The 11,129-nt window shown below is 49.0% G+C and overlaps 1 long non-coding RNA gene across 1 annotated transcript; it reads right to left on the minus strand.

Annotated features, from left to right (window-relative positions):
* Positions 1-5,483: 5,483 nt before the first annotated feature.
* Positions 5,484-7,853, minus strand: LOC127585949 (uncharacterized). The gene is made up of 4 exons (XR_007958617.1): positions 7,767-7,853; positions 7,442-7,497; positions 6,255-6,309; positions 5,484-6,088 (listed from the first exon to the last, which is right to left on the minus strand). It is a non-coding gene; the product is annotated as an uncharacterized LOC127585949 (long non-coding RNA).
* Positions 7,854-11,129: the final 3,276 nt, after the last annotated feature.

Consider the following 11,129-nt stretch of genomic DNA (forward strand, 5'->3'; position numbering starts at 1 on the left):
TCTATGACACTTAAGGAGCAATTAATTCCTTCAAAGCCATTTGTCATAATGAGATAATATACCCAGAATGGAATAAGCTAACATGAGGAGGAAATATTTTTCTCAGATGGCTGTGAATGTTTAGAACTCAGAGATTTTTTAAAATCAAAATAAACTTCATTCACAATAAAAGACAAACTATATACAATAATAAAACAGTGCAAACCTTTACATTTGTGTACAGATCAATTATTAGTGTTAGTTTTTATAAAAACCGCAGCACCAATGCCACTCATGTGGCTTCCTGGGGTGATACCCCAAGCCCGTATTTACAATATTTAAGGGGCTTTCTCGCCTGACCCCGCCCCTCTATCTCCAGTGGCAGAAGAACCCTAAACTGTCATCCTTCCCCACTGAGCCCTTGCGTTGGCTGCACCCAGCTTCAGTGCGTCCCTCAGCACGTACTCCTGCAGCCTGGAACGTGCCAGTCAGCGGCATTCCCCTACGGACATCTCGCAGTGCTGGAAGACCAACAAGTTTCGGGCAGACCAAAGGGCGTCTTTCACCGAGATGATGACCTTCCAGCAGCACTTAATGTCTGTCTCAGTGTGTGTCCCCGGGAACAGCCCGTAGATCAGAGAGTCCTCTGTCACACAGCTGCTGGGAGTGAACCGGGACACGGACCCTTACATCACCTCAGAGAGATGTTGATCATGACTCATTTGCATGTTCAAACTAAGTTCCTTCCAAAGACAACGTGACAACTTACAAGAGTGTGACAGGACACCTGGTTGAGTGGTGCTGCATCAACAACCTCTCGCTCAACGTCAGTAAAACAAAACACCTGAGCGTTGACTTCAGGAAGGGGAAGGTGGGTGAACATGTGCCAGTCTGCATTGGTGGATCGATGGTGGAGAGGGTCAGCAAAAATTTAAATTACTGGGTGTTAACATATTGGATAACCTATCCTGGGCCCAGCACATAGATGCGATCACAAGGAACGTACACCAGTGTCTCTACTTTCTTAGAAGGTTAAGGAGGTTTGGCATGTTACCAAACACTCTAACAAACTTCTACAGGAGTAGTGTTAAAAGTACCCTGACTGGTTGCAACATGCTCTGGTACAGCAATTGGAATGCACAGGAATGTAAGAAGTTGCAGAGAGCAGTGGACTCAGTCCAATACATCACGGGCACATCCCTCCCCACCATTGGTAGTATCTACAGGAACTGCTGCCTCCAAAATGAAGCACCTATCATCAAAGATCTCCACCATCTGGGCCGTGCCATCTTCTCGCAGCTACCATCCGGCGGAGGTACAGAATCCTGAAGTCCCACACCACCAGGTTCAGGAACAGCTACTTCCCTTCAACCATTCGGTTCTTGAACCAACCTGCACAACCGGAATCACTACCTCAGTGTAGTGACTCCATGACCACTTTGCACTGCAATGGACTTTATTTTTTGTTCTGTGTTCGTTCATGTATAATTTTGTATAGTTTATGTTTAAGTTATGTTTTTCTTGAGGCTGCTGTGTCTCTGATGCTCTGAGCCTGTGATGCTGCCACAAGTAAGTTTTTCACTGCACTTGTGCACACATGCACAGAGTATTTTGGCGGCACGGTAGTGTCAGCAACCCGGGTTCAATTCCCACCGCTGTCTGTAAGGAGTTTGTAAGTTCTCCCCGTTTCTGCGTGGGTTTCCTCCGGGTGCCACGGTTTCCTCCCACATTCCAAAGATCTACAGGTTAGGAGCTGTGGGCATGCTACATTGGCGCAGGAGGAGTGACGACACTTGCGGGCTGCCCCCAGCACATTCCCAGTCACGCAGAAAGATGCATTTGACTGTGTGTTTCTATGTAAGTGTGACTAATAAATAAATATCTTGTGCATACGACAATAAACTCAACTTTGACATCCAAGTTTTTTTTCGTCTAGAGAGGGCGCCAGTTTACCTTATCTGCAAGCTCTGGTGTGTGAACAGCAGTCAGTTTTGGAAAAGAAACTGACTATCTGAATGGATAACAAAAACAACAAACTGCTGGAGGAACTCAGTGTGTCAGGCAGCGGCTGTAGAGGCAAAGGGATAGTCGGTGTTTAGGTTTGAGCCTCTTCAACAGGACTGTATAGGGAAGAAAGTGCATAGAAGTGAGAGGGAGTGTAGAGACAGGCTGCAAGGTGAAAGGTGCAAACGGATTAGGGGAAAAATATAAGCAGATGGATCCAGGTGGGGGAGAGGAGGGGATGACAGGTCTGAGGTTAGCAAATTAGCCCAACTAATGCATAAGAATAGAGCTACAAGACTGAGGGATGACCTTACAGAGGTGCATAAAATCATGAGGGGCACAGAAATGGTGAATGCACTTTTTCCCAGGGAAAGGGAGTCAAGAACTAGAGGGCAGAGGTTTAAGTGAGAGGAGAGAGATTTAAAAGGGGCAACTTCTTCACACATACGGTGGTGGAACAAGCTGCCAGAGGAAGTGGTTGAGGCAGGTACATTAACAACATTTAAAAGCTACTTGGACAGGAACGTGGATAGGAAAGGTTCAGAGGGATATGGGCCAAATGTGGACAAGTGGGACCGGCTCAGTTGAGCATCTTGGTCAGCATGGATGAGTTGGGCTGAAGGGCCTGTTTCTGTACTGTATTGCTCTATGGCTGTAAGGAAGGTGATAGGTGGAACCAGACAAGGGAGGGATGATGGGCAGATGGGTGGGTGGGGACAGGAAAGGTAAAACAAGGGAAAAAACCCGCCACTCGTTCCATCTGCCTTTTACCCCACATCTGGTCCCACCTATCACCTACCAGCCTCTATCTCACCCCTCCCTCTCACTTTGATATACCGGCCATCTTCCCTCTGCACTCTCTGTCCTGAAGCGAGGTCTGCACCCAAAACACCGACCATCCCTTTCCCTCCACAGATTCTGCCCAACCCGGTGAGTTCCTTCGGCAGTTTGTATTTTGCTCAGGAGTCCAGCCTCTTGGTTCTGCATCTGAGCCAGGAAGGTGGTGTTAATCCACGTCTCCCACCCCCATCGCCACCACCCCCCTCCCCGCCAACCCCCACTCCACATCAGTGGCCTGCTGAAAATGATGTTTTCTTCATGTTCAAGTCTTACTTAGCTTGGTGGCCGGGACAGTTTTCCCCAGCAGTGACCCAGGATCCCGCAGAATGATCCCTCAACAATACAACACGTACTAAGAGAATGTGCCACCAGGCTCAAGGACGGCTTCTATCCTGCTGTTATAAGGCTATTGAACGGTTCTCTGGTACGATAAGACATCATAATCCACCTCGTTGTGGCCTTGCACCTTATTGTCTGCCTGCACTGCACTTCCTCTGTAACTGTTATTCTGCATTCTGTTATTGCTTCTCCCTTGCACTGATGTGATGAAATGATCTGCACTGATGGCATGCAAAACTAAGTTTTCACCGAACCTCGGTATCTATGACAATAATAAACCAATTTGCCAGTTTAAATTTCACCGCCCCCCAACTCACTAGCCTCAAACAGCCTCCCCACTTACAGCCCATGACCCCTTGACAACAAAACCTCTCTGACCTGTCTTTCCCCACAGTGACATATCCAACAGTGACCCTCCCCTGGCAGTTACTTACTTGCCAGCACTGATGGTTTCCTGCAACTCTGTCCCCGATCCAACAGTGACCCTCCCCCGACAATGGTTCACTCTCTGCCAATGATCACATCCTCCACCATCAAGCTAAACCACCTCCTACCCCCTACTTTGAGTGATGATCGTCCCAGCAGTCACCTGTCTCCCTTCCCCAAGGGTATTCTCCCAATAGTGAAGAACCCTCCCCTCACAAAGCTTGCCATGCGGTGATCCACAATCCCCCAATGGTGACACCATCCTCCATCATTCGTCCTGTCATATCGCTCCCCCATTGACTGTCCCAACAGCCTCCCTGCGATACTGATACCCTCACCTAGCAGTGACCCCCTCTCCAAGCTGACCTCCTCGCCCCCAACAACGACCCTCTCCTCAACACTGAGACCCTCACCTAGCAATGCCCCCTCCTCAAAGCAACTCCTCGCCCCAACAACGACCCTCTCCCCAACACTGACACCCTTCCCCAGTGATGATTCTCCCAGTAGTGATGCCCCCTTCAATGGAGGTGACCTGACCCTACCCTAACATTGACACCCTCTTCCCATCAGTCGGCCCTCTCCCTTCCCCGGGGATATTCTGCCAGCAGTTAACCCTGCTCCCCGCCAGCAGTGACCGACTCCAGCAACGACCTTCATCTCCAGCAGCGACGCCCCTCTCCCCTCCTCTCCCGCCCCCCCCTCCCCCCACCACACGTCCATACAGGGTAGAAGTGACAAATATCCAGGGTTTTATTGAGAGAATTATAGATTCAGACCACAGTGTGTTGATGTTACTGAGCTAAGTCAGGATGGTGCAGTGGTACGTTGGGCATGGAGAACGGAAGAGCGATGCCTTTCAAACTAGGCATGAACATCCATCATTTTTTAAAAAAATTTTGTGCACATTCTGGGTCCCGTTGCTCCTCACAAGTGATCTCACAATGACCTCAGCCGGTGTACTCCCAGAAACAGGGAGCACCACTCTGGGGACTGGTGGAGCATCCGTGAGCAGGATCTCCCATCCAGAGACTGCCATCCGTCCCGTCTTAAACGGGTGAAACGGCCACGTTTGCATTCCCTTGTTGAAGGAAATTCTGCGCATGTGACCCCCCACCGGGTGTTTGGAGGACAGGGTTACACCCTCTGTCTAACCTGAGCTGGACTCCCCCGACAAAACCTGTGGACATTGCATTGGGGCCAATGTACCCGAACCCTGTGGAGAGACGCACAAGATTCTGTCGGATGGGGTTGAGCCTCGGGAGTTGCTTGGAGCTAGACGTTGAAGTGGAGTGAGACCATCCTTCAGGAAAGGTCACCCCTTTTCTGCTTCAGACTGTCCGGAACCCGGGCTCAGGCTCCAGCTGCTGTTGAGCAGCGAAGGAGCTTCAGTCTCCCCTGGGAAGGATCACGAAAAGGGTTGCACCCATTGACTGGACTCTGACCAACACCGGCCCTTCCCGCCACTCAGTTAGAAACTTGGCAACCAGCACCTTGGCAACAGAAGATTGATGAATTAATTTATCCAACCCAGAGGCAAAAGGACTTTACAGAACGTGGGAGAGGACAAATAAAAATGACCGAGAGCACAGAACGGTCACACAGTTTGATATTAGCCCAGGGGAGGAAACAAGATACAAGATACAGAATAAAACAGAACGTGGGAGAGGACAAATAAAAAATGACCGAGAGCACAGAAAGGTCCACACAGTTTGATATTTAGCCCAGGGGAGGAACAAGATACAAGATACAGAATAAACACAGCCACTTTCAAATCGTCGATGAAGTACTTGAGGAAATGATTAGCTGAGCAGTGACTCGGCATGTGATCAGTTGCCTGCCCTCATGGGGCGTGAGGCTGAATGTTCCGTCTAAAACAAAGGCAATTTGAAACGGGCTGAAGTATGGCTTCTTTATTGTGCGTGTGTGTTCCACCGGCGAACAGAGTCACACATTGGAGAGAAAACTGAATGAATGCAGACACAGACACCGGCCAGGAACCGCGCTCCACTCTCCAATGCGGGAGCGTATCCAACACACACGTTGCCCGGGCTGATGGAACCTCGCTCTGAGGCCTGAAACGCTGTCTGTTCTCTCCCCAAACTTGGCAATGCACCAAGTTCTGACCCGCACGACTCTGTACTGTCAATGCACACGCAGATAGGAACAATTTAGCTCCAAAAGGAGCGCAGTATGGCGGATTCTGCTCCTGCTTCATCACTGTCCTTCGCTTCCTCAGTCCCTCTGTGCCTTTTTCTGAACAAACTCCCTCTTTCTTTCTTTCTGTACAACTCTTTCTGAACAAACTCCCTCTCTCTCGTCTCTCTGCCTTTCCCGCTCTAACCCTCTTGGACTCTGTGTGTGGGATACGTTTCCGCATATTTGATAGTGTTGCAGTTCCCTCCGCGTCTATCTTCATCGCGGTCTCGGCTTCCCGTATTTCTCCTCCATACACCGGTCTAAAAAAGCGGAGACGCTGACCGCCAGGTACAGCTCCCGAAACCTGAAAGAACGGGGAGCGTTAATAGGCTGTAAATCCACAACCGGCATCCGTCCAACCCAACGTCAACAGTGAACAAAAGACGACGGTGTATTTCAGTAAATAAAGAGCGTTCCAACCCTTAGCCCAGGATATAATTTGTTTGTTCATGTAATGAAAGAAACTTCACCTGCTCCAATTATCCTGCTGTGGCTTGGTTTTCCTTTTTGGTTTCTTATTGTGATCTGCAATAAAAGTACCAGATATTAATGTACGACTCTCTCCCCCAATCCCACCTTCTATCACAATATATCTCCCCACCAGTTTTCTCTTTCTTTTTGTGGAAATGGCTCAGCCATTTCAATTCGAACCCCTTTACTCGAGATACCATCCTCCCACCAGCCGCGTTCTTCTCCCCATTCCGGCCTTATATTTGCAATTCCCCATCTCTGATTTCGTCCCCATGCCCGTCCCTCCCGCTCCTTGTCAGCTCCCCCCGCCCCCCACCCCCCCGTCTCCGACCCTCGCTTCCCATCTTTCTGTCAAGATCTCTCTCAGGAAGCCATTAAAAAGAAACCGTTTTGTCTACAGGACACTGCCGTGTTTACATTTTTCATTTGCTGACGTTTTAAACATTTGGAAGCTACCCAAGACAGAAAACCCAGATCAAGTATAAACTTCTGTGCTTCCACTTAACTGCGTCTGTTGGTTAACTCAGATATCAGTTTAGGATCTCTCGTCAAACCCAGTTGAAAGAGAGAAAAAAGTTGAAAATATTTGCAGGCTCAGCGAGGCTAAACCACGGGGGAAAAAAAACTTGTTCTTCTCCCTCTATTTGCTGCAGGCTGCCAGCAGCAAGTCAACACGTCCCCAAGAGTAAGATGCAAATCTAATTAACTTTGCGATTAAGCACCGCTTCCTCTGTGTATTAGTCACGATCTAGGAACTGTGGAGCTGCCCGCTCAACCCAGCAAAGGCCAATGCTCCCACGAACCCTGCGCTGCATACTTGTACAACACAGGCTCACAGTAGACTGGATCATGACCCCAACTAGATGATCCAGATTCTCCTAACTGGAGTAGGTGAACAACAAAAGCTTGAACATCAGAAACAAAACCCCCGCAGACGCTGGAAATTTAAAATAAAAAAAACCCTGAAAATGCTGTGAAAACTCGGCAGGCCAGGGGTAGCATCTCGTCAGAAGCTGAGGTACGAGCTGCAGTTAAAAAAAGGGGGGAATGCTGGAAACACACAGCAGGCCAGGCAGCATCTGTGGAGATGAACACAATTCTGAGTGTTTCCAGCATTTTATGTTTATGTTTCGGGTCCCCAGCATCTGCAGTTTACTCTCATGCAGCAGGAGCTATGTGGCTTTACCTTTGTCTTGCGGACCGGTCAATTCAAACCGATTCAACGTGTCTGGGGCCGACATTCTGTAAGTAACAGGGTGAAATAACTTTAGTTCCGTCGCACGCGTGCTGAATGGTTTTAAACTGAGTGAAGCCCTTCTATAATTCCGCGCAATTTCCCCCGCTTGAACTCCGCTGAAGCGCTGACCGATTCCATGGTCACATCAGCGGTTTAACTAGAATATCATTAATCCACACGTATAACAGCGGCTGCAAGTCGGAACGTTCCTCAGTGGAGAGCCCCACCTCGGATCTGGTTAATGCTCAGTGATTATAAAAGTAAAAAGACTCACTCGACGATGGAAGTCACAAGGTCAGGAAAAGAACCCCGATCTGTCCTCTAGCGAGGTGTGCGAGGCGGCCAGCGTCGCTCTTGGTTGCTACGCACATGTATTTTATGCACATTCAACTTTAGGCTCCTCCTACAGGTCCGCCGTCATCCCTCCCCCTCATCCCCTTCGCTGTCCTGGTGCCCTGGTCAACTGCTCCACACCGGCGTCCTTCGTTTCTCTGGACAACTGCTCATAGGAAGATGTCCTTCTTTTTGAGGAAACGTGACTGTCCCCCCCCCCCCCACCCCACAGCACTGTGGATAGAGCCCGCACCCGTATCTCCAGCATTTGCCGCACTCTCACCCAGACAGAACAGAGAGAGAGAGAGAGAGAGCTCTCCCTGGTCATCATGGACCCCGCCAACCTCCACATCTAGCAGGTCGTTCCTCGCAACTTCAGCCGGCTGCAAGGAGATCCCACCACCAGCCGTATCCTCCTCTCTCACCCGTTTTCTGCTTTTTGCTGGGAGCACTCGCTCCGTGAGTGCCAGGTCCCCTCATCCCTCCCCACCCACCCCTCCCTCTCCCCTTCGCTGTCTCGACCCCTCACCTCCCAGCTTCTGCCGCTACCTCCACCCCTCCCTCCCCCACCCGGCTGCCATCTCCTCATCACCCTCTCCTCACATGGACCAGCTCTGGCCTTGCCACACCTCCTGGCACCTTTACACTGGATTCCTCCCCTCCTATCTCAGTCCTGATGCAGGGTCTCAGCCCCAAGCACTGGCTTTCCCTTTGCTTCCACAGATGCAAAGTCCTCACTTGGAGTACTATGTGCAGTTTTGGGCTCCTTATTTAAGAAAGGATGTGCTGACATTGGAGAGGGTTCAGAGAAGATTCACTAGAATGATTCCAGCAATGAGAGGGTTAACATATGAGGAACATTTGACAGCTCTTGGGCTGTACTCCTTGGAGTTCAGAAGAATGGTGGGGGGGGGGGGTGGTGGGTGCTCATAGAAACATTTCGAATGTTAAAAGGCCTGGACAGAGTAGATGTGGCGAAGTTGTTTCCCATGGTAGGGGAGTCTAGTACAAGAGAGCACGGCTTCAGGATTGAAGGGCACCCATTCAGAACAGAGATGCAGAGAAATTTCTTTAGCCGGAGAGTGGAGAACCTGTGGAATTTGTTGCCACGGGCGGCTGTGGAGGCCAAGTCATTGGGTGTATTTAAGGCAGAGATTGATAGGTATCTGAGTAGCCAGGGCATCAAAGGTTATGGTGAGAAGGCGGGGGGGGGGGAGTGGGGCTAAATGGGAGAATGGATCAGCTCATGATAGAATGGCAGAGCAGACTCGATGGGCTGAATGGCCGACTCCTGCTCCTTTGTCTTATGGTCTTATGATGCTGCCTGACCCGCTGAATTCCTCCAGCAGTTCGTTTTCTGTTTATAAAGTCAGAGATTAATTGCTGTTTGTGGGATTTTGCTGTGCGCCATTTCCCTTCAGACACGATCCTTCAAACTGTTTCATGAATTGTAAATTGCTTTGGTCACCAAAGACATTTACAAATACATTTCGTGGTATAATGGGGAAATGCTAACACATTATATCTGTGAGCCCTGTATTATTCTTATGCCAGGATCCAGGGTAGAATTTAGAGCAATGAACAGTACAGCACAGGAACAGGCCCTTCAGCCCACATTGTTATGCTGAACTAATTAAGCTAATGATGCCTAATTAAACCAATCCCTTCTGCCTGCACAACTATAGAGAATTGAAAATATTTACCGCTGGCTAAGTAAAGAAATTTCTCCTCATCATGGACAATCCTTTTTGCTGGAACTGTGACCCTGAGTTTGAGACTCCTCAGCCAGGAGAGAGCCTTATTACATCCAGCCTGTTGAGCCCATCTGAATTTCAGTGAGATCTCCTCACATTCTTCCGGAGAACGTAGGCCTAGTCTTCTCATTCTGTCCTCATACAGTGTCCATGCGTCTCTGGAAAGAGAAGCAGTTAACGTTTCAAGTCCGGATCCTCGATCAGAACTGGGAAAAATAAGTTGGTTTTCAGAAGGAGGTAAGGGAGGGCTGAACAGAAGAATGGAACTCGCTCTGAAAAGATGAATCCAGATGGGTTAATGGAGCAGTTACAAGTCTGTACAAACCCACAGTCACCTCTGTCAACCCAGACCAATACACAGCTACACACAGACAGATGAATCAGATTTATTACCACTGATTTGGATGAGGTGAAATTTGCTGCAGCACCTACAGTGCAAGAACATAAAGTCACTATCAATTACAAAAATAAATAAATAGTGCAAAAAAAAGGGATAACGAGGTGGTGTTCATGGGTTTGTGGACCATTCAGAAATCTGATAGCGGAGGAAAAGAAGCTGTTCCTGAATCGTTGAGTGTGGATCTTCAGTCTCCTGTACCTCCTCCCCAATGGATATACAGACTCATAAGTACAGATGCATGCACACAGTGAGTGTCAAAGGGGACATACCAAATTTCTTTAGCCTCCTGAGGAAGTAGAGGCACTGGTGAGCTTTCTCGGCCACTCCTAGGAACTTGAAGCTCTCAGTCGTCTCAACCTCAGCATCGTTGATGTATACAGTTGCATGTACACTGCCCCCTTTCCTGAATTCAATGACCAGCTCTTTCGTTTTGCTGACATTGAGGGAAAGGTTGTTGTCATGACACAATGCCACTAGGCTCTCTATCTCCTTCCTATACTCCAACTCATCATTATTTGAGATACGGCCCACTACGGTGGTATCATCTGCAAACTTGTAGATGGAGTTAGAGCAGAATCTGGCCACGCAGTCATGAGTATATAGGGAGTAGGGGGCTGAGATGCAACCTTGTGGGTCACCAGTGTTGAGAATAATCGTGCTGGAGGTGTTGATGCCTATCCTCACTAATTGCTGTCTGACGGTCAGAAAATCAAGGATTCAGTTGCACAGGGAGTTGTTGAGTCCTAGGTCTCAGAGTTTGGTGACAAGTTTGCTTGGAATTATAGTATTGAAGTCGGAGCTGTAGTCAATAAACAATAGTCTAACATAGGCGTCTTTACTGTCCAGATGCTCCAGAGCTGAGTGCAAGGCCAGGGAGATGGCATCTACTGTAGACCTGTTTCAGTGACAGGCGAATTGCAGTGGGTCGAGGTTGTCTGGGAGGCTGGAGTTGATGCGTGCCATGACGAGTGTCTCAAAGCGCTTCATGATGGTGGATGTCAGAGCCACTGGTTAGTAGTCATTTGAGGCATGTTACCTTGCATTTCTTCGGTACCGGGATGATAGTGGTCTTCTTAAAACAGGTGGGAACCTCAGATTGAAGCAGGGAGAGGTTAAATATGTCTGCAAATACCCCCTCCAGCACAAGGTC

The sequence above is a fragment of the Pristis pectinata genome, chromosome 34, assembly GCF_009764475.1.
Source record: "Pristis pectinata isolate sPriPec2 chromosome 34, sPriPec2.1.pri, whole genome shotgun sequence".
Taxonomy (NCBI): domain Eukaryota; kingdom Metazoa; phylum Chordata; class Chondrichthyes; order Rhinopristiformes; family Pristidae; genus Pristis; species Pristis pectinata.